Below are 24,212 nucleotides of genomic sequence, written 5' to 3'. Positions count from 1 at the left end.
GAGAGATATCTTAGTGGACCGGATCCACAGAATCCCTAAGCCTCAAGGACTTAACCCTTTGATTCCCAGAGATACTATTGCCCGCATTCACTTCTATAAAACAAAGGAGGCCTTCCTGCTGGGATTAAAAAAGAAACCTTCCTTGCCAGACAGATTTGCTCGCCTTTCGGTGTTCCCAGATCTCTCAGCTGCCACGCTTCCGAGGAGGAGAGAATTCACCCCTTTTACAAAGATTCTATGGGATAAAGGCATTATATATCATTGGGGTTTCCTAATCAAGCTCATTGTCAGTAAAAATGGTAATACTTGGGTTTGCTTCTCTACTACGCAACTTGGGAAATTGTTTGAGGACTGAGATATTCCACCCCCTCTGCTACCATGGATAAAGGTTCACCCCAAAACAGGAGAATTAACCCTGAATGGTTTAAAGCTTGAAGTTCCCATAACTTTCGCCTTTTGAGGTCGTGAGCTCCATTTTTTGGACTTTTTCTGTTTCTGCAGAGGGTGCTGACTGCTACATTTTTTGGCCACATCCAGCCTACATGCAGCTCCTGCCCCACGAGCGTTTTTTTTTCGCTCTTTCTGTTCTGACTGCTTGTCAGTCCTTGTGCAGCTCCGTCATGTTGTGTGAGGAGCAACCTGTTTCTCAGTTTTTCTTTAATTATGTCATGTTATTTGTTGCTAGGTTTTGCCTGTTTATACCTTTTCTTTCTGCAGGGTTACTACTCCAAAGGAAGCAGATTCTCGGCTATCACAGCCACTTTTGGCCTTACATACCATGGGTTTAAAGGTATTGTCTCTAAATGTAAAGGGATTAAATTCTCCGCAAAAAAGATCATGGATCTGGAAGGAGGCAAGGAAGGCGAGTAGTGATGTTTTGTGCATTCAAGAATCACATTTATTAGCCCAGGATAATGGTAGAATGAAAAATGTTAATTATCCTCATCAGTTTTTTGCCAATAGTGTCCACAAAAGGGCGGGTGTGGGAATCCTCATTAAAAGCTCTGTAGCCTTCCAGCTTGAGAGGGTGGTGGGGGATATTGAGGGGAGATATGTCATTTTAATCTGTCTACTAAACAATGTACAATTCACAATTGCTTCATTGTACGCCCCCAATGTGGGCCAATTAAAATTGATACGTAAATTTTTGGAGACCTTTAGGGGAGTGGCAAAGGGTTCCTCGGTGGTATGCGGAGACTTTAATGTCCCTATGTGTAAATCCCTAGATTGTTCCCACCAAGCCCCGGCCAGAAAGGAGATGGGACACCTGATCCGCGAGTTTCGTTTTCATGATATATGGCGATATGCTCATGCAGGAGAGAGAGACTATTCTTTTCACTGCCTAAGGTTTAATACTTACTCTAGAATAGATTATATCTTAGTGGATGATTCGTTACTGCCGGGTTGTGACCAGATCAACATTGGCCGCATTACGTGGTCAGACCACACGCCCGTTATGTTAACAATTTCAAACGAGGGTCCTACCCGGTCTCCTGCCAAATGGAAACTGAATGATTATCTCCTCACTAACCAAGATACCAGCGATGAAATCGCTCGGCAATTAACAGAATTTTTTGCCATTAATGACAATCAAATTCTCTCAGATGAAACTCTTTGGGCGGCTCATAAAGGGTGCTTTACATGCTGTGACATCGCTAACGATATATCGTTGGGGTCACGATGTTTGTGACGCACATCCGGTGTCGTTAGCGACATCGCAGCATGTAACACCTCTGAGCGACCTAAAACGATCGCAAAAGAGGTAAAAATCATTGGTATTGGAGAGGTAGCTCCAACACCAAAAATCATTGACAGGTGAGTAGCGAGGTTGTTTGTCATTCCTGTGGCAGCACACATCGCTATGTGTGACACCGCAGGAACAAGGAAACTCACCGTACCTGCATCCCACCGGCAATGAGGAAGGAAGAAGGTGGGCAGGATGTTTGGCCCGCTCATCTCCGCCCCTCCTCTGCTATTGGGCGGCCACTTAGTGACGTCGCTATGACGCCGAACGAACCGCCCCCTTAGAAAGGAGGTGGTATGCCGGTCACAGCGACATCGCTAGGCAGGTAAGTTGTTACATCACCGCCAGAGTCTGCTCCAGCGACTTCTGCTCCGATCGCCAGGCGACGCCGTGTTCCTGCCGTGGATGGTTCTGGTGATGGGAGAGGAGTCGATGCCAGCAGCACCAGTGGGCGCTGGCTCCGATCATCCACTGGGCTGGGTTATCTTGGGATCTGCAGTACCACTGGCTGACTGTGGGTGGCATGTGTCTTCCAGCTGAAGTTGCCAGCATTCAGCTACAGCCAATGGGAAGACACCACACCCTTCTTATTCCACCTCCTGTCACATGACCACTGCCAGAGATAGTTCTGATTTCCCTTGCTCCTGTTACGTCCTATTCTGTTTGGTTATTCCTGTGTGCTGACTTCTGCGTGTTTGCTGACTACGTTGTTGCCTGACGATTCTGTCCCTGTTCCGCAATTCCTGGTTTGACCCTGCCTGACTACTACTCTCATCGGACTGCAGCCTTCCACAGGTAGTGATCAGATCACCAGGGCCCTGTGTAATTCCAAATCCCTGTATAGGGATTAAAGGGTTTCAGGGTTCTGTGGGTCATGCTTGGTGAGTGACTTCCCTTTAGCCTCCCCATTACAGCCCATCTGAGTCTGTGGATCCAGGCAGGCGTTACATAAGTAGTGTGACAGGTGTAAGCGATGTTGTGTGCCACGGGCAGCGATTTGCCCATGTCGCACAACCGACGGGGGTGGGTACGCTCGATAGCAATATCGGTACCGATATCGCAGCGTGTAAAGTACCCTTAAGGCCTTTGCTAGAGGTGTCCTCATCAAAATTGCAGTAATGGAGAAAAGGAAAAGGTTAAAGACATTCAATGATATTTTGTCTAAACTCCAACTCCTGGAAAGGGCAAACAAGGCCCACCCCTCTGACATTTTCCTTGACTCTATTAGAGGTCTGAGAGATCAGCTGAGATCATTTATGCTGTATTCCTATGAAAAAGTTTTAAAAAAAGCTTAAATACAAATTCTATAGCTTGGGTGATAGAGCCGGTAGGGTTCTAACAAGTCGTGTGAAGAAAAGGGAGGCTCGGATGACCATTCCCTTTTTGATTAAGCAAGACAGGTCCAAAGTTTTAAACCCTACACATATAGCTAGTGAGTTTAAAGAATACTATTCCCAACTATATAATCTCAAGTCAGATCCTAAAACCCACCAGCCCACAAAGGGTGAAATTTCTTCTTTCCTTGCTAAACTAAATTTGCCCAAACTTTCCCCCATGGCTCTGGCCGCTCTTAATGCCCCCCTTACTGGGGAGGAAGTAGTTTGGGTTATTAACTCCTCTAAGAGACTTTCTGCCCCCGGGCCAGATGGTTTTTCTAATTCTTACTACCTCTAGTTTGCGCACATTTTGGCTCATTTTTTGGTTAGAACGTTCTCACTATGGAGGGATTCTTCTGATATCCAATCTGAAAGCTTTGCTGCGTCAATCACTACTATTCCTAAACCGGGGAAGCCTCCAACCTCTTCTGGTAACTTCAGACCTATCTCGCTTTTGAATTGTGATGTGAAGTTACACGCAAAAGTTTGGGCTAATAGACTCCTCTCGGTTTTGCCGGCCCTGGTCTCCCCTGACCAAGTGGGATTTATTCCAGAGAGGCAGGCTAGAGATGGCACTAGAAGAGTGATTGATTTGATGGATTTTCTTGAGTCCAGTGGTACCATCGGTGTATTCCTGTCTCTAGATGCGGAAAAAGCATTTGACAGGGTACACTGGGGCTATGTGGACGCCGTTTTGGACACATTTGGTTTCTCTGGTAATATAAAGAATGCTATTATTATGGCCTTATACAAAAAAACGAATGCTTTGGTCTGTGCAGCAGGCTTCTATTCTGATAGATTTGATCTGACTAATGAGACCCGCCAGGGATGCCCCCTTTCTCCTATAATTTTTGCTTTAGGCCTCTTTCACATGTACGTGCCTCTGGTACGTGTTTGGTGCATTTCCTCACGTACCAGAGACACGTACATACGTAGACCTATGTTTTCAAATGGAGTTTGACACACGTATGTATTTACGCACGGAACGTGTGTCCGTTCCATACATACGTATATCCATGTGTTTCTCACGGCAACATGTCAGTTTTTGTCCGGCATCACGGGTGTCACACGGAACGCAAACGGGTCGCACGTAACGCAAACGGACCACACGGATGTGTTCCGTGTGACACGCACCTGAGAAGTCACATGTGTCTGCGAGAAAAAAAACCCAAAACATTACTCATCTTCTCCAGCCCTGCAGGCTCTGCCGCTGCTGTCACTTGCTTCCAACCGCTGCTCATTATGCTCATTGAATATTCACTTCACTGCAGCCGGAAGCAGCAGCAGCGGGGAGTCAGCAGGACCGGAGACCGAAGATCAGCACCACGGACAGCGGACAGGTGAGCAGAAAGTTCCCGTTCTCCGTGTGTTATCACAGATAACACATGGAGAACACCCGTGTGCCATAAACAAAGTCTCTGGTGAGTTTCTGGTGAGCTGTCAAACAGGCAAACCTGGCCAACGACGCAACAGCGATCCGGACCTGCAGAACGACCTAGCTAGTCAAACACTGGAAACGAGTGATGTGTCACAATATCTGTAAATCACTATTCTGTCAGTCGGTCTCTCCCTCTCGGTCTCTATTCTCTCTCTGTCGGTTCGTCACTATCTCTGTCCCTCTCTCACAGTCTGTCGGTCATTTTCCCCTCCTCTCTCATACTCACTGATCCCCGACGCGGCGCTGCACGGCATTCACACTGCTGCGGCGGCTTTTACTATTTTGAAAAAGCCAGCCGCTCATTAAACAATTTCGTATTCCCTACTTTCCCCGCCCACAGGCGCCTATGATTGGTTGCAGTGAGACACGCCTCCACACTGAGTGACAGGTGTCTCACTGCAACCAATCACAGCAGCCGGTGGGCGGGTCTATACTGTGCAGTGAAATAAATAATTAAATAATTTAAAAAAACAGCGTGCGGTCCCCCCCAATTTTAATACCAGCCAGATAAAGCCATACGGCTGAAGGCTGGTATTCTCAGGATGGGGAGCGCCACGTTATGGGGAGCCCCCCAGCCTAACAATATCAGTCAGCAGCCGCCCAGAATTGCCGCATACATTATATGCGACAGTTCTGGGACTGTACCCGACTCTTCCCGATTTGCCCTGGTGCGTTGGCAAATCGGGGTAATAAGGAGTTATTGGCAGCCCATAGCTGCCAATAAGTCCTAGATTAATCATGTCAGGCGTCTCCCCGAGAAACCTTCCATGATTAATCTGTAAATTACAGTAAACAAACACACACAACTGAAAAAATCATTTATTAGAAATAAAAATCACAAACACATTCCCTCATCACCAATTTAATCAGCCCCAAAAAGCCCTCCATGTCCGGCGTAATCCACGGACCTCCAGCGTCGCTTCCAGCTCAGCTGCATGCAGGTGACAGGAGCTGCAGCAGACACCGCCGCTCCTGTCAGCTCCACGCAGCTAATGAAGACAGCCGCGCGATCGGCTGAGCTGTCACTGAGGTTACCCGCTGTCACTGGATCCAGCGGTGGCCGCGGGTAACCTCAGTGACAGCTCAGCTGATCGCGCTACTCACCTCAGTTGCTGCGTGGAGCTGACCGGAGCGGCGGTGAGTAGCGCGATCAGCTGAACTGTCACTGAGGTTAGCCGCGGCCAACGCTGCATCCACCGCTGTATCCACCGCTGTATCCAGTGACAGTGGTCATACTGATTGAATTATAAGAACAGACTAGTTGCTTTGAAAAGAGGCTGGTGCTTGAAATCATTGTTTTATTCACATTCAGTTATGATTTACAGGCAATGATATTGCTGATTCTAAGATTTTTCCTAAATCAACCATTTATTGGATCATCAAACCTTTAAAGAGAGAGGTTCAACTGCTGTGAAGAAAACTTCAGGGAACCCAAAAAAATTCCAGGAATTGACAGGACCATCATTCGACTATGGGACCAGTTCAACACCAGTGTAGTGTATAGCTTGCTCAGGAATGGCAGCAGGTAGTGCATCTGCAGACAGTGAGGCAAAGGCTTTTGGGAGCTAGCCTGCCATCAAGAAGGGCAACAAAGAAGCCACGTCTTGCCAAGAAAAGCATCAAGGACAGACTGATATTTGGCAGAAAGTACAGGGATTGAATAACAGAAGACTGAGTTAAAGTGATTTTCTCTTAGGAAGCCCCCTTGAGACTGTTTGTGATATCTAGAAGAATGATTGTCAAGAGAAGAAACATTGAGCACAACTCTAAGCACTGTGTCATGACAACTGTAAAGCATCCTGAGACCATTCATGTGTGGGGTTGCTTTTCATCCAGGGATGTGGGCTCAGTCACAATGTCGCGAAAGTACACTGTCATGACTAGGAATGGTATCCAAACACTCTCGAAGAGCAACACCACCCAATGATGCATAAGCATTTCAATTATGAACAATGCTTCTTCTAGCAAGGTGTCACAAGTCAAAAGTGATAACTAAACAGCTTGGTACACAAAACATTGAAGAGACCAAAAAACTCCCCAGATCTCAATCGCATTGAGAACCTATAGACAATCCTCAGTCAGGGTTTGGCCCAGAAGCTGATGTCCAGCATCCAGGGTCAATTATAGAGGTCCTGAAAAACAAGGGTCAACATTAAATATTGAGTCTGTGCATAAACTTGATGTATTTAAAAATGTAAAAACTTATGAAATCTTTATAATTGTACTTGAGTAACCATAGAAACATCTAACTATAAGATCCTAAAACCCTGAAGCAGCAAACTTTGTGAAAACCAAAAAGTCGTATCAGATTGAAAAACTTTGCCCACGACTGTGTTAGTAAAATATAATTTATTTCAGCGACAAAACTTTGTTAATTTGTTTCTTCTTACTCACAGATATTGATATTTTAGTTTGGATGTGGTGGACATTTTTACTAAACTGAGAACAGATCTGTCGCGGGCGGGGAGGAGGGTGTCAGCACACCGCGCTCACCCCTTCTGCTCGGGTCCGGCAGCTGCTCAGTGGTGGCTCGAGCTGTGGGCCGGATCCCGGGGTGTCTCGAGCGACACTCCTCGCCCGTGAGTGAAAGGGGTTTGTTGGGTGAGGGGATTGTTATAGTTCGTGACGCCACCCACGGTTGTGGTGATTGCACCACCGCTGCTCTGGATGGGGATCCCGGGGATGGTGATGGGAGCAGCCAGGTGTTGTGTTGCCCCTCCGTGGGTAGGGGTTGGTGATCCCGGGGCCCGGTGAAGAGATGTGAAGTGTAGGGCCTGGAGGGCGCAGGGACGCGGGGGCAGCGCTGTGCCTTGCGGCACTGTGGTACTCACTCAGCCTGAGACACGGACACAGTTTGTACGGTAAACCAACGGCTGGTAGGACGGTCCCACAGACGGTTGCACCTGCACTCCCGGTAGGTGACGGTGACGTCTCTCTTCCTTGCACCTGTTTGACTGATGGTAGCGGTGGATTCCCTCCGGTTACCCGCTCCCCGACTGCAATCTGGGCCGGAGGAGCTCTACACTTTGCCCGCAGGCGCTGGCCCTGGGGAAACTGGTGCCTTGGCGGTGGCGGTGTCTCCCCGGTAATGGTCGGGCTGTTGCCGTCAATCGGGACTTTGTTGCTGGGGGATCTGCGTCCCCTTCACTGACGGATTCGGCAAATTGGGCGACTCCTAGCCTTGCCGGGGTCCGAGAGGCCCCTGCCCTGGTGCTGACTGTCCTTCGGAACACTGCTCCAGACCACCGGGCACACAGCCAACGGGGTCCTTCCAGGAACTTCCAAACGGTCTCCCTCCGGACAGTCACCGCCGTCGCTGACCTTGCTGTTCTAGCCCTACACACAGCTGGGCTCTCAGGCTCTGCGCACTCTCTGCGCTCTCTCCACTTCTTGCTTTCCTCCTTTTCCACTTTCCTTTCCTTACTTTCACTTCTGGTTGTTTACTCTAGCCCTTCACTGGACTTCACTCTTGCCCTCCCCGGGCTGATCTGCCTGGTTACTTCCTGCCTCCAGAGTTGTGAGCTCCTTGGTGGGCGGAGCCAACCGCCTGGCCCACCCCCTGGTGTGCATCAACAGACTCTTGGAGGGAGGCAACAAGGATTTCTGGTTAGCAGGTGTGCCTACCTGGAGTGTGGGGTGTGGTGGTGTTGTTATCTGTGTCCCCTGGCTTGCCCAGGGTGACACATTCCCCCTTAGCAAAATGCAGACCGTCCGCGGGCTGCCGTCCTACACCGGTTTTATTTTTCTGTAAAAAGGGGATAACAGGGTTAAACATAACATGCATAACATTTTTAATCAACTCTTCCCAAGACGGGAGGCACATTTTACTTTTAACGTTTCAACGGTGTACGGTCACGGTTTCCGCTCTCTCCCACCCAAGCAACCTGGCCCTGATGCTGCCCCTAAAACCCAGGCAGCACCCCTTGACCCACAGTCCAGCACAAGTCACCCGAGCGGGATCTGTCCTTCCCTCCAGAGGGTAGCCACCGGTCCCTTTGGTGGCTGGGCCCTGGCCTGCTCTGCTCAGGGCCCTCCCTCCAACCTGCCTCTCCAGAGGCGGCATTGCGGAAACGGTAACGGTACCCAACATATTTACAAGCCACTAACGTTTGTGGTTGCCCTGCAGAGTTCACGGGCTTGTCCATGGCTAGTTCCCATGCATTTTTAAACTTTAAACGGTCCCCACGGGGACAACGGTGCCGGCTCCAGCCGGTTGCTAATCACAGCTGACAATCAGGTGAAAACTCGGTTCAATCAGTGTTTTTCATTTTTCAAAACTTTCAACAAACTTTCAAACAAGCAGGTGGTCCCAACGGGGACGGTGCTGCGGGCATCCATTGCCCTACTCCGGTCTTTCAAGCGCTGGGGCTGCTGGCAAGGGGTAGAGGTCTGCGCTCGCTCGGGCCTCCGGGCCCCTCCTGAGGTTAACGTCCAGCGCAAGCCAGCCTCGCTCCCCAAAGTGCCGGGTATACTGCACAATATCTCCCGGCATCAGATTACGGCCGGGATGTTCTTCGGGCAGGTGAGCATGCACGTCCCGCCGGGCTACAAACACCTCGTCCTCCAGGCCCGGCTCATAGATGAACCCGTAGCCCCGGCGGACATCAAACCGCCTCACCTGTCCCTCGTACAGCAGTCCCCGGTCACGGAAGGTCGCTTGCCGGAGATTTTCTTTCTCACGGATCGCTCTGGCCACCAGCTCGGCCTTCTTCCTCTCTCTCTCGGCGATCTCCAGGCCCAGCGGTACCGGCTCCCTATCCCAGTACGGCGCTGCTGCCAGCACCGGCGCACGGGTCGGGCCCCGCGGGACATCCAGAACGTTACCCACCGTCAGGAAGGTGGGCGGCGTATCCCGCGGTGTCATGGCCTTGGGCGCTGCCTTGCAGCAGCAACCCGGCGCTACCTCAGCCAAGGTGTGGGGGATGGGCTTAGGGGCTTTCCACTGCCGGGCCTTCGGCTCGGAGCGGGTCTTCGGCTCCGGTTCGGGGAGTTTCTCAGGGGATGCCTCCGGTTCGGTCTTCGGAGTTTTCCACGGCAACACCGCTGACCTGCTGCGAGCTCCGGCTACAGGTTGGCCCGCTTGGGCGGGGACGCTGGGTACTGCTACCGGTTGCGGTGGTAGCAGGCCTAGTGGCGGGGTCACGGCCTCCGGGACGGGTGGCGAGGGAGGCAGCGAAGGGAGAGGGCTTGGACCGGGCCCCACAGCCGCGATGACCGGCCCCTCAAGGGCGTCGGGACGTGGGTCACTCACCCTCCCTTTCTCCGCTTCCTCCTCGCGTCTCCGCACGGTGGCTACAACGTCCGCCATGTCGGCCTCCCACTCCTCCATGAGGAGCTGCATCTTCACCTGCAGCCGTTGGTAGAGCTGCGCGGTCCGGATCTCTACCCACGCCGCGGTTCCAGGCGCGGGGGGCACGGTGTCGCGGGACGGCATCCACATGACGGCTGGTTCGTTTGTTTCCAGGAACGGGATGTTTGCAGAGTCCTGGTGTCCCTGCTTTTATAGCGACGACTACATGCCGCCAGCCGCCATCGCATCCCCCCTAGCTCTTTCCGGCCCCTCCTCTCTCGGGGCGGAGTTTTGGCCTTCGCGCCTCTACTGCTCGAGAAGATGCTCGAGCGGGAACTTTTCGCGCCAAAGATGGCGGCTTCTGAAATTTTTCTGCCGGATACCTCCGGCGGTAACAAGGCGCACCTCTACCAGACGGCAGAGCGGTAAGATCCTGTTCGTGACGCCAAGTTGTCGCGGGCGGGGAGGAGGGTGTCAGCACACCGCGCTCACCCCTTCTGCTCGGGTCCGGCAGCTGCTCAGTGGTGGCTCGAGCTGTGGGCCGGAACCCGGGGTGTCTCGAGCGACACTCCTCGCCCGTGAGTGAAAGGGGTTTGTTGGGTGAGGGGATTGTTATAGTTCGTGACGCCACCCACGGTTGTGGTGATTGCACCACCGCTGCTCTGGATAGGGATCCCGGGGATGGTGATGGGAGCAGCCAGGTGTTGTGTTGCCCCTCCGTGGGTAGGGGTTGGTGATCCCGGGGCCCGGTGAAGAGATGTGAAGTGTAGGGCCTGGAGGGCGCAGGGACGCGGGGGCAGCGCTGTGCCTTGCGGCACTGTGGTACTCACTCAGCCTGAGACACGGACACAGTTTGTACGGTAAACCAACGGCTGGTAGGACGGTCCCACAGACGGTTGCACCTGCACTCCCGGTAGGTGACGGTGACGTCTCTCTTCCTTGCACCTGTTTGACTGATGGTAGCGGTGGATTCCCTCCGGTTACCCGCTCCCCGACTGCAATCTGGGCCGGAGGAGCTCTACACTTTGCCCGCAGGCGCTGGCCCTGGGGAAACTGGTGCCTTGGCGGTGGCGGTGTCTCCCCGGTAATGGTCGGGCTGTTGCCGTCAATCGGGACTTTGTTGCTGGGGGATCTGCGTCCCCTTCACTGACGGATTCGGCAAATTGGGCGACTCCTAGCCTTGCCGGGGTCCGAGAGGCCCCTGCCCTGGTGCTGACTGTCCTTCGGAACACTGCTCCAGACCACCGGGCACACAGCCAACGGGGTCCTTCCAGGAACTTCCAAACGGTCTCCCTCCGGACAGTCACCGCCGTCGCTGACCTTGCTGTTCTAGCCCTACACACAGCTGGGCTCTCAGGCTCTGCGCACTCTCTGCGCTCTCTCCACTTCTTGCTTTCCTCCTTTTCCACTTTCCTTTCCTTACTTTCACTTCTGGTTGTTTACTCTAGCCCTTCACTGGACTTCACTCTTGCCCTCCCCGGGCTGATCTGCCTGGTTACTTCCTGCCTCCAGAGTTGTGAGCTCCTTGGTGGGCGGAGCCAACCGCCTGGCCCACCCCCTGGTGTGCATCAACAGACTCTTGGAGGGAGGCAACAAGGATTTCTGGTTAGCAGGTGTGCCTACCTGGAGTGTGGGGTGTGGTGGTGTTGTTATCTGTGTCCCCTGGCTTGCCCAGGGCGACACAGATCCATCCAAATTTAACGTCACCTTTACATTGTCCCTATTTGTTTACAGAACTTACAGTAAAGGTCTCAACTACGAATATTGGACTTTTGACTTTGAGTATAATTTTTACTAATATATCCAGTAGCCTAATGTAACAAAAACACAATTTTTTTCTACTTCAAACAAAACCACATAAAAATCTGTGCAAAATGAGATACACTAGCCTAGGAGCCGTACATTCTTTTGAGTGCATTTTATCGAAGGACCTCTGTGGATTTTACTTTGAGCTGAGATGTAAGTTTGGGAACTCCTGTGTAGCTACTTCAGATGAAATGTACCCAGATTCATTGAACAACAAAATCAGATGTACAAGCACTTAAAAATACTATGCACAAAGAAGGGAAGAATGAAAATAGCACGGTAGCTCAGTGATTAGCAGCACTGCAGTCTTGAAGTGCTGGGATTCTGGGTTTAAATCCAAGTTTGTATGTTCTCCCCGTGTTTGTGTGGGTTTCCTCCCACATTCCAAAAACATATACTGATAGGGAGTTTAGATTGTGATCTCCAATAAGGGCAGTGATGATCATGTCTGTAAAGCACTGTGTAATTAATAGCGCTAAACAAGGGAGTAAAATAAATAAAAAATAAATAGCTGAATAGAAAAACATATGCTGAAGTTAATAGCAATGCCATGCTGGCTACTTAGGGAGCATAATGGTGAAATATGAATATCCAGTAGTGATTTTACACTTACATTGGTCTAACTGCCTCACTAACACCTGTGGGGAAAGGAGCAGCACAGCTGAGTTTAGCTGTGTCATATTACAATATCTTCTATCAATTTTCCTCCTCTGCGGTCATCTCTGCTGTACTGCCCCTCCCCCTACACTGCTTGTCCAGAGATGTGCCAGTAATCACACTAATGTCTGAGGTGCTCAGGCAACTTGTAATCGCTCTGCGGGGAGACCGGAGCAGTGTGTCATTACATCTCACACAGGAGTAGTCCAGCACAGGCAGGTTACTCCTGTGTGAGATGTAATGACAGCTCTGACCTCACCACAGAGTGATTACAGTTGTGTAATAGGGCCTGACAAACTGCATTCATCTACAGTGGAGATCAGAATTCCTTTGTGATTCCGTCATTTTCAAACTAAAAATAACACTGCATGCATTATACTCTTATTTTTGCTGAAAATATGTTGCAGAGCTCTCGGCAACAAAACAATGGCAAAGATTCATTCAGACTTGACGATTTTCCTGCCGGTGTTGATGAGATGGTGTGGACGAATCAAACGCTCCTGATTCATGAAGAGACATGCACCTCTGTGCTCCCTGACTTAATTTTAGACTAGTTCAGAGAAAAATAGGGCCCGTAAGCCTTTAGTATTAAATTATTGTACAGATGCACAAATACACTATGTGGTCAATATACAGACATACACATACACGGTGCGTCAGCAGACTGCAATTAATGCATATATGAACTTCAATACTCCTGTAGATGCTAAAAATGTTAGGTACTTAGCGTTTTTGACCACAGAGCCACACCGTCACTTAAAGTCCAACCTCACTATCTACCTGTGCACTTGTACACTAATTTAATGCTAAAGTTGTGTGGACCCTATTTTTTCTCTTTTATAGTACACTAGCTGTAGTACCCGGCATTGCCCGGGATAGTAACTGTCTCTCTGTCCCTCTCCCTGTCTCTGTCTCTCTTTGTCTGTCTCTCTGTCTCTTTCCCTGTCTGTCTCTGTCTCTCTGTCTGTCTCTGTCTCTCTCTGTCTCTTTCCCTGTCTGTCTCTGTCTATCTGTGTTTGTCTCTTTACCTATCTGTTAGTGTATCTCTTTGTCTGTCTATCTATCTGTCTCTTTCCTTGTCTGTCTATCTGTGTGTTTGTCTGTGTCTGTCTGCCTCTGCCTGCCTGTCTGTCTATCTCTGTCTGTCTGTCTCTTTATCAGTCTCTGTCTGTCTCTCTATATCTGTTTGTCTGTCTATCTTTGTCTGTCTATCTCTTTGTCTGTCTTTGTGTCTGTCTGTCTGTCTCTGTGTGCCTGTCTCTGTGTTTCTGTTTGTCTCTTTCACTGCCTGTCTGTCTATTTCTCTATCTCTCTGTCTGTCTCGGTTTGTCTCTCTCTAGCTGTCTCTCTGTCTGTCTCTCTCTGTCTGTCTTTATCTATCTATCTGTTTCTTTCTTTCTCTTTCTGTCTGTCTCTTACCATGTCTGTCTCTTTCCCTGTCTGCCTCTGTCTGTCTTCTTCTGTCTCTTTGTCTGTCTCTTTCCCTGTTTTCCTCTGTCATCCTCTTTCCCTGTCTGCCTCTGTCCGTCTGTCTCTGTCTGTATATTTCCCTGTCTGTCTGTTTCCATGTTGGCCTCTTTCCCTGTCTCTCTGTCTGTCTCTTTCCCTGTCTGTCTGATTCTTTCCCTGCCTGTCTGCCTCTTTCGCTGTGTCTGTCTGTCTCTCTCCATTTGCCTTTGTCTATCTCTATCTGTCTCTTTCCCTGTCTATCTGTCTCTTTCCCTGTCTGTCTCTTTCCCTGTCTGTCTCTTTTACTGTCTGCCTGTCTCTGTCTTTCTGTGCCTATGTCTGTCTGTGCCTGTCTGTCTGCCTTTGTCTTTCTCTTTCCCTGTCTCTTTCCCTGTCTGTCTCTCTCTCCATACGTCTCTCCTCAGAAATTATATTACCTCACACAGAAGCTTCTTATACTATGAATTTCTTTTGTTCCTATAGCAACCAATCACCAGCTCCTATTAATGACCTGTAGCTCCCAGCTCCATTGACTTTAATGGAGGCAGTTTTTTTGGAGGGTAACTGTAAAGTGCGGGGTTACATTTTCCTGTCAAAACATAGTCTATGATGTTCCCTGAGTCACATGGGAAAAATTTCACGATTCTAAATGTAACGGTGTGGATTCCTTTAGCGGACATACACACGCACACACACACACACACACACACACACACACACACACACACACATACATACACACACACACACATACATACACACACACACACATACATACATACATACACACACACACACACACTCAGCTTTATATATTAGATAAGAGTGGGCTTGGCCCCCTCCAGGGCTTAGCATCCTTATCCACTCAACATTTGCCACACACTGTGTGTCTGGTTCACTTTTCACTCTCCATTCAGATGAGGCTGGATTGGCATGAGCAAAGGTAGGACATTTAGTAATAAGGTCCATCCAAATTAAAAGATACACCTTGACTTGGTTAGATGGCTTTTGCACTCTTTGATCAAAAAACACTAACGTTTACAGCAATATTGGAGATCATGAATTCATCAATCCCAGTGTGCTGATTCACTGTGTATGTGTACGTGTAGTGCCCCTGAAACCATCAGGGTGCTACAAGGTTCTGCATCCCCACAAAGATGCAGTGCCTACCCCGTTAGAAACCCAGAACCCCAGTGCCGGTACCAACAAAAACCCAGGTAATCCCAGTTTTCACCAACAATCCCCCATAGAATGGTACCCAGCTAGGGTGGGACCAATGGATGGCTGCCTTTAGGTGGAGCCAATCCAGTCCACTAGCTGATCAGGTGGGAGAGGCGGACTGTGGAGAGTCAGAACACAGGAAGACAGTAGTGAGAAGGGAGTCTGCAGTGAAAGGGAGCAGACACAGAGAGGGAGTTGAGAGGAGACAGAGAAAATAAACAGAGTAGTCGGTAGAGAGTTGACAGAGGAGATGGTCTGACGCAGGTCAACGGTGATCTGGTACCCAGGAGAAGTGGTTGCCGGTGGAGTACGGTGGAGTACTCCCGGAACTACTCACCGATGGGGTACAGGACCGTAGGAGCGGAAATAGCTCAGGCTGACCTGTTAACACCTGCACAGCAAGGGGACCATCAAGGACCTCGCTGACCCTAAAGAATTCGAAGACTCAGTAGCAACGGGAGAACCGGGGACAGGACCAGAGACTCCAACCCCACAGGGTTCACGCTACCGTCAGGCGGACAGAAGTGGATAAACCACAGAACGGGGACCCCCAGTTGTTCCATACCATGGGCACCGACTTACCAGAGACAGGTGCAGGGGAAGAAGGTACCAGAGAACCAGACTGGCACTGGAACGACGGGGACCTGAAGGCGAAATCAGCCGGCCTCGGGCAGCCGGTCAACATATACCAGCAGTGAGTAAACCAGTTGCACTGAACACCTGTGTGGACTACCTTCTTCCGACGTCCACTACACCATACACCCTCTGGAGCAAATCCCTACTTGCGGAGGGTCTACCATTCTAGCTGCCAATACCACCAGCCCCAGTAGAGACATTCTACAGCGGCAGCTCCCTACACTTAGCCACAACACCGCAAGTGGTGTCACATGTCAACATTATCTTATTCTCCCCTGTAAATATCCCCATTACAAAAAGGGCCCAGGGCACGGAACCGGGTACCGGCCACCACCGTGACTTCCCCAAAACCTGTACTGCCCGGAACCAAGTACCCCATATCACTGGATGCTACATAAGAATCTTAGATTAGTATCTCACTGTTGTAAGATTTCTGTAGTAACATCAGAGCTTGGCAAGAATTAGAAAATCTATGGTATCAGGGCTCCACTGGCACACCCCAGCTTTACACACTTTAATGGAGCAGGGAGAAATTGGCGTGAAAACATTAAAAGCTGCACATTTTTTGAGCAACTTTTCAAAACTATTTACGACTGTCAGGTCGTGGGTGTCATGGCAGGTCTCTGGGGGTCAAGGGGGTTAATCCTTCTCTTACCTCTATACCCAAGTGAGTCCCTTGCACTCCTGGTCATTTTCCAGCTCTCCGTCGTGGTGTATCGCCTCCGGGGGGTGGAGATAGTGCAGGTGCTCACTCTGTTTTTGTGCTCTAAGAGACTCACTTTAGGTTATGGCATTGCTGGGAGGCGAGGCGCCATTGCTCCCAGTGATTATGCGGTGCAGGGGTCCCGGGACACCGGGTCCTCTAGTATCAGGTGTTGCTAGGGGATAATGGGACATCATGTGTTCTGGTTCAGCAAGGTGGTGGGAGGGTTCTTCCATTCAAACTTCCTCACCCCCTCCATTGCCACTCTAGGTTGAAGGTGAAGACTTGGCGTTACCTCAGCAGTGTCAGCTGTTGAGAGGGATATTTAAACCGCACATCCTCTGGGTCAGGGCTGATTACTTTCAGTTTCAGTTGGATTGCTCTCTGCTCTGTTATTTTTGGTTTTGGTTTTGGCTTTGTCCTTAGCTTCCCCTAATATCTGTTTAGTGGTTACTACTTTTCCTGCTGGTATTGGTGCATTTGCATTTAATTTGACTGTGGCCTGTGTGCCCAGCCACCAACCACACTGCTATTGTCCCCTGGGAAGGGTTCTTCCAAAGTCCCCTCCTCCAGGACCGGAAGGCAGATGAAAAGTACCCCGGCCCTCTAAGGTGTACAGCTGCATGATGGCTAGTGCAAATTGTGTCTGGCATACTGCATTTTCTGCCCTGCAGTCCGATCATCTTATCACTACCTGTGCATTACCATGACAGAATTGCTTTGATGAATTGGGTCCAGTTAATTGTGGTGGCGTTACTTTTTGGACTGCCTTAGTCAACTTTTGCCATTGTATTTATGGGAACACCTTTAAAATTTTTCACATATACTCATCTCAGTTTACACACTACTTGAAAACCCTAGTTGATTTGGAAACCTTGTCAATGGGGAAAAAACATTGCATAACAACAATAAGTAAAATTCAACAAAGTTGCCTAGCGGTAGGAGTCGCACATTTCTGTTGTGCCTACGGCACCATGATAGCTTATCTCTTGTTATTTGTGGCTTCCTGCTTGACTGACACTCTGGACCAGCATCTTTGTCAAGCACCTTGATTTTGCCATCTCTATTGTTCCATGCCAAGCATTGTTGCTCGGTTTTGGCTAACCACAGGCTAGGTGGTTTGAAAAGAAAAAATCTATTCTGACCAAAGTGTTGTGTATCACACGGATACTATTGGGACCTATTCTGATCATGTCTTGCTCTGACATCTCTATAACTTCACAGCCCTTTGTACATTTAGTATGTAAGTCAATAGCTGTACTGTCATGTCCACCAGAGTATTCTTTGCAAGAAATTGATTTACACATGTGCCACAAACATGATTGACTCAGCGTAACACCACCGTAACCAGTTTGTGTAAAAGATGAATGTCCTGCTATGACAGATGAGCTCATCAGGGAATTGGACCATACTTTGACAGACACAGTCTCCGACATTTACAAGTGTGTTTTATAAAAGATAGAGATAAGTGCCAAGAGGATTCCAGGCAGTCACATCTATGTGCCTTGTCAGATTATGGACTGTGTTCATTTTTCTGTGTGAATTCTCTATGGAAAAGATTTATCTACATCCAGTACAGAATACAGAGCTGGGGCTATAGCTATAGCGCTATCTTCAGCATTCAGAGAAGGAGGACTTAGGACAAACAAGCTAAGGTACTAATCTGATTACAGAATATTCTGGAAAGAAGCCGTTTCCACTATACTTCTCTTTTAACCCCTTCACCAGTCAGGCATTTTCAGTTTTTTTTCTTCTAATTTTTTCCTTCCTTTCTTCTCAAAGCCATAACCTTTTTTATTTTTCACCCTCATAGCCAAATGCGGGCTTGTTTTTTGCAGGACGAGTTGTACTTTTGAATGACACCATTCATTCTGCCCCATATTGTACTGGAAAATAGGAAAAATTTCAAGTGCGGTGAACTCGCAAAAAAGTGCAATTCCGCAATTGTTTTCTGGGGTTTTTATTTACCAGGTTCACTATATGGTAAAACTGACCTGGCATTATGATTCCCCAGATCATTACAAGTTCGTTGACACCAATCATGTATAGTTTTTTATTTAAGTGGTAAAAAAAATTCTGAAATTTGTAAAAAAAAAAAACCAAAACAAAAAAAAAACCCCAACACAACCTGTAACATTCTAGTTTTTCAGGATCTAGGGCTCAGCGATGGCTTATTTTTTTGCGTTCTGACAATTTTGATGTACATGTGATGTTTTGATCGTTTCTTGTTGCATTTTATTGCAATGTTGTGGCCACCAAAAAGACATAATTCTAGAGTTTTGATTATTTTTCTCGTTATCCTTTTTACCGATCAGATTAATTTATTTTATATTTTGATAGATCGGGCATTTCTGAACGTGGCAATGCCAAATGTGTATTTTTTTAATTGCTTTATTTTCAAAAGGGCAAAATGGGGGTGATTTGAACTTTTGTGTTATTTTTTTTTTTCATATTTTTTCGAACTTTTTATTTTACTTTTTATTGTTTTTACTAATTGAAGCTGCGATCTTCAGATTGCTTGTGCTGTACAAACCAGGGCATCAGCATTGCTCTGTAAAGCACCAATGCTGTCTTCCTATGAACATCGGCGCTCAGCCGGCGTTTACAGGAATTACATCATGACAGAGACAGGGGTCATCAGCTGAGTTCCCAGCCAGTGTGCGTTATATCCCGCTGTCAGAGATTGTTAGAGGCACATGAACAGATCAGCCGACATGTACAGGGAAAGATATCAAAAAGACTGACCTGCACATTCAACTGGTGTGAACAGGTGCCAGCTGAAAACACAAAATAACTACAAAAATGCATACAGCTGCACTCTAGAATGCTAACATTGAATAAGGGAACTCTGGTATTGCATTACTGCTATAGGAATGTTTGAAAAAAGAGATACTTAGCTTATGTATTGGCCAATACATGTGAGCCCAGTAACCAACCACAAAGTGATCTCTTGTATCCTGGGACTCTAACTTGAAATGCCGCTATCTGGGTTAAAAACCTACATGTCTGGGCAGAAAGGATCCAGCTATAAATGTAGGTGGACACAGCCTGGTTATAGGGCAGAGTGTTCAGTCAGAAAGAAACGCACTACAAATATATTCATCTTCCTTTATAGCTGGTCAGGGTCCCAATATATAAGAGATCACTTTGTTGTTGGCTACTGGGCTAACATGCATTGCCCAAAAAATAAGCTAAGTATCTCATTTTTTCATTTTTCCAATATTTCTATAGCAGTAATGCAATACCAGAATTCCCCTATTTATTGTAAGCATTCTAGAGTGCAGCTATATGTATTTTGTATTTATATTGTGTTTTCAGCTAGCACCTGTTCACACCTGTTGGATGTGCAGGTGAGGCTTTTTGATATATTTGTAGTATGTTTCTTTCTGATTGAGCACTCCGCCCTATAACCAGGCTGTGTCCATCCTCCTTTATAGCTGGATCCTTTCTGCTTAGACAGGTAGGTTTTTAAACAAGATAGAGGCATTTCAAGTTACAGTCCCGATAGATGAGACATCACTTTTACTTTTTACTTTTGCTTTACTGGGCTCACATGCATTGGCCGATACATAAGTTAAATATCTCTTTTTTTTAAAAAATTCCTATAGCTGTAATGCAATACCAGAGTTCCCTTATTCATTGTTAGGATTCTAGAGTGCAGTTGTATGTATTTTTGTAGTTATATGTGCTGGAAAAGATGCAGACTCAGCATGTGAGCCCGCATCAAAGCAGGGAACATGACCTATGACGTACGAGTATGTCATAGGTCGCGAAGGGGTTAATGGCACTACTATACTGTTTCTTTAGTGTAACTTGCAATGCACTAATAGTGTATTCATAGCATTATATTGTGAAGTCCTGCCCAAAATTCTCCATCCTATGTAACCCATGTTATAGAGTTAAGTTGATGGTCAAAGTGTGGATTCTTCAGCCATAGTCAGGGTATACATAGAGAATATGTGCATTTAGTACACAAAACTAACGATCTGTCCGCGTAAGAGCTACAATAAACAGATAATTACATTGCTTGTTATTCTGTGCTAATCGCTCACATATTTCAACCTTTTATCTGCATGTAAATGATTTCAAACCGTTTACAATTCATTAATAATGTGGAAAGAAAGTAAACATTTACTAAAATATTATCATAATCAAAGAACAGTGAGACGCCATGGAGAAGTAATTCAAGCCATAGAAAACAATCGGCTGGTGTAATAAATTATATGACAACATAATTTTAACTTGATATGTTTGTCAAAAAGGGAAAAATACATGTTTTAATTGGCAGTTTTGTTAATTTAATGCTGTCAAATCTGTACTTTCTATGGTTGAATAATATATTGGCTTTCCAATGCACTAGAGAATGCAGCGATAAGTCCAGAGAGATCATGGCCTTAAAAGTCTAGGGGAAAATAATCCCATTTGGTGCAGTCTTCAAAGTTAGTGGATCCTTAAAAAGGTATTCCCATCTCAAAGATCCTATCCCAATATGTAGTAGGTGTAATAATGATAATATTAGCAAATACCTCCAACTAGAAATTTAGTTGAGTTCTCTTGATATAGCCATGTCTCTTACCTCATGTGCAGAGCATTGCAGCTACATCAACTCATATAGTGACAGTTAAGGCCGCTTTACACGCTACGACATCGCTAAAGCGATGTCGTTGGGGTCACGGATTTTGTGACTCACATCCGGCCGCGTTAGCGATGTCGTTGCGTGTGACACCTATGAGCGATTTTGAATCGTCGCAAAAACGTTCAAAATCGCTAATCGGTGACATGCCCCCCTATTCCCAATTATCGTTGCTGCTGCAGTAACGATGTTGTTCGTCGTTCCTGCAGCAGCACACATCGCTATGTGTGACACCGCAGGAACGAGGAACCTCACCTTACCTACGTCCGCCGGCAATGAGGAAGGAAGGAGGTGGGCGGCATGTTCCGGCCGCTCATCTCCGCCTCTCCTTTTCTATTGGGTGGCAGTTCAGTGACGCTGCTGTGACGTCGCTGTTACGTTGAACGAACCGCCCCCTTAGAAAGGAGGCATTTCGCTGGTCACAGCGACATCCCAGAGCAGGTATGTGCGTGTGACGCTGCCGTAGCGATAATGTTCGCTACGGCAGCGATCACCACATATCGGCCATACGACGGGGCGGGTGCTATCGCGCTCGACATCGCCAGCAAATGCTAGCGATGTCGCAGCGTGTAAAGCGGCCTTTAGTTAAAAGGGTTGTCCACTACTTTTACATTGGTAGCCTATCCTTAGGATACATCATCAATGTCTAATCTGGCACCCCACACCCTCACCGATTAGCAGTTATCATTCCAAGCACTGGCTGCAGACAGTTGAAATGCTCAGTTCCGGTGCTGCACTGCCTTCTGATATTGGTCGTAGCTGGGTAATACATCTGCTTTCCATTCTAATCAATTAGAGGCAGATGTGCAGTACCCGGCCACGGCCACTATCAGAAGATGGATTAGCTCCGGAACTTAGCATTTCTAGCTGCATGCTGCCACCGCCGAAACCAAGAACGCTGATCGGCGGGGGTGCGGGACGTTGGACCCCAGCCGATCAGACATTGATGACCTATCCTAATGCATGCTTTACACGGGACGACCGATCGTGCAATTTCATGATCGATCGTACCCGCCCCCGTCGTGTGTGCGTCACGGGCAAATCGCTGCCCGTGTCACACAAACTCGTTTAACCCCCATCACACGTACTTACCTTCCGGACAACCTCGCTGTGGGCGATGAACGTCCACTTCATGGAGTGGGAGGGACGTTCGGCGTCACAGCGACGTCACACGGCAGCCGGCCAATAGAAGCGGAGGGGCGGAGATGAGCGGGATGTAAACATCCCGCCCACCTTCTTCCTTCCACATAGCCGGCGGGTGCCGCGGGACGCAGGTAAGCTGCTGTTCATCGTTCCCGTGGTGTCACACGGAGCAATGTGTGATGCCACGGAAACAATGAACAACCGGCGCCATTTTAATTAAACAATTTTATGAAACCTAACGACGAGTACACGACTCACGATTTGTGAGCGATACTGCGTCGCTAGGAGGTGTTACATGAGACGACATCGTGTACGATGCCGGATGTGTGTCACAAAAACCATGACCCCGACAATGCATCGCACGATCAGTCGTCTTGTTTAAAGCCCGCATAAGGATAGGCCATCAACGTAAAAGTAGTGGACAACCCCTTTAATCAGTTAGTTGCTCATGGTCATAACCATGGATACCTAAGCTGTAATGCCCTGCACATGAGGTAAGAGACATGACTATATCAGGAAAACTGTACTATATTTCTAATTGGAGGTATTTGCTAATATTATTATTATTATTATTATTATTATTATTACTACACCTACTACATATTGGGATAGGAACGTGAAGATGGGAATACCTCTTTAAAGCCTTAATATAATAATAATAATTTTATTCATTTATATAGCGCTATTAATTCCACAGCGAATTCACATAAAGAAATAGTTGTCCTAGTTGGCTGATTATTACCTTAACGAACTAAAGTTCGTTATCGACCAATTGGGCATGTTGGATTCTTTTGGCTGATGATAAGCACAGGCTCCATCGTTTGAAAAAATCCAACATGGCCCAAGTGGTGTGAAAGTTTTATTTTCGTTGATGATCGTTTGTTGGACCATTTTTGAGTGAGGGGAGATATTCAGATTTGTTGCTTTTGGAGCGCAGTATGTGAAATCTCTTCTTGCAGTCCAACTGGACGTTTGCTTAAAGTCTTATCTGACACGGTGCACTTTCACAACTCGCTCCCTTCCACCAATTATAGCACAGCAGCTGATTAAGTAAAGTAGCAGACTTAAGGTCCAGTCACACATAACGAGATCGTTACTACGTCACAGTTTCCGGATCGTTAAATCATCGGAGAGATTGTTGGTGAGATGTCACACAGTCATTTTCCCAACGACTTTAGTAACGATGCAGAGACCTGTATAACGATCTCGTTGGTCATTGGGACCCTGTCACACAGCATCTATGTAACGATTCTGACTTCGAATAGGGGCGTTGTGTTTGATGTGGTAAGCCACGTAGGCATGCATATGCGTCGCCTTTTCCACACCCCTCCGCTCCGATTCGTGGTCAATACTGCGTTCTGATTAGGCGGCCGGCCTAGAAGGCAACTTTGTATCGCTTCATCCTTTGTCCCTTTTTGAGCCTTGCTTTGAGGATAGAACCTGCAACTCCACCCGGATTCATTCTTACTTTGTTCCCGGTTGCTTGTTTGCTTTTCGGATCGAAGCTGCATCTGCACCCGGATTCATCCCTCCTTCGTTCCCGAGTGTTTGCTTACTGTTCTCAGCGCCAACCAATCGGTGCAGAGGGGGCGCGGAAAAGGTGACGCAACTACACGCCTACGTGTCACACTTTAAGTTCTCATCTAGGTCGTTAACGAGATCGTTGGTAGGTGTCAAACATACAGATCCCTCCTGCCCAGAAGGACTCCAACGAGCAAAAAATGGCCCAGGACATTCAGCAACGACCAACGATCTCACAGCAGGGGGCGGATTGTTGGTATGTGTCAAACATAGCGAGATTGCTGGTGAAGTCGTTGTTTCGTCACAGAAACTGTGACGTAGCAACAATGTTATGTGTGAAGTGGCCTTAAGGCTCTGCCAAGCTGTGATTGGCAGCATCTGGGAGGGAGGGATTAAAGCTCTGGCAGGGAAGTATTTAACTCAGATTTTTTCCCCATTCACTTCAATTGCATGGAAATGTATCAACGACAGCAAACTTTGGTCATGCAACAGGTGTCATGGTCAAAGTTGCTATGTAGCCCCAATCTAAGAAAACATATTTATAAACATTAAAAGGGTATTCACAAGTTGTATCTTGAGTGGGGCACAGCTTTTT

General features: G+C 47.8%; 1 protein-coding gene across 1 annotated transcript in view; it reads right to left on the bottom strand.

Moving 5' to 3' along the window:
- The window catches only part of LOC142245158 (voltage-gated delayed rectifier potassium channel KCNH8-like), a 771,887-nt gene that overhangs the window by 287,232 nt on the left and 460,443 nt on the right, over positions 1–24,212 (bottom strand). The gene's annotated exons all lie outside the window — the stretch shown is intronic.

The sequence above is a fragment of the Anomaloglossus baeobatrachus genome, chromosome 7 (genome assembly GCF_048569485.1).
Source record: "Anomaloglossus baeobatrachus isolate aAnoBae1 chromosome 7, aAnoBae1.hap1, whole genome shotgun sequence".
Taxonomy (NCBI): domain Eukaryota; kingdom Metazoa; phylum Chordata; class Amphibia; order Anura; family Aromobatidae; genus Anomaloglossus; species Anomaloglossus baeobatrachus.
The sequence above is the reverse complement of the archived record's forward strand: the minus strand, read 5'-3'. Positions and strand labels throughout refer to the sequence as shown.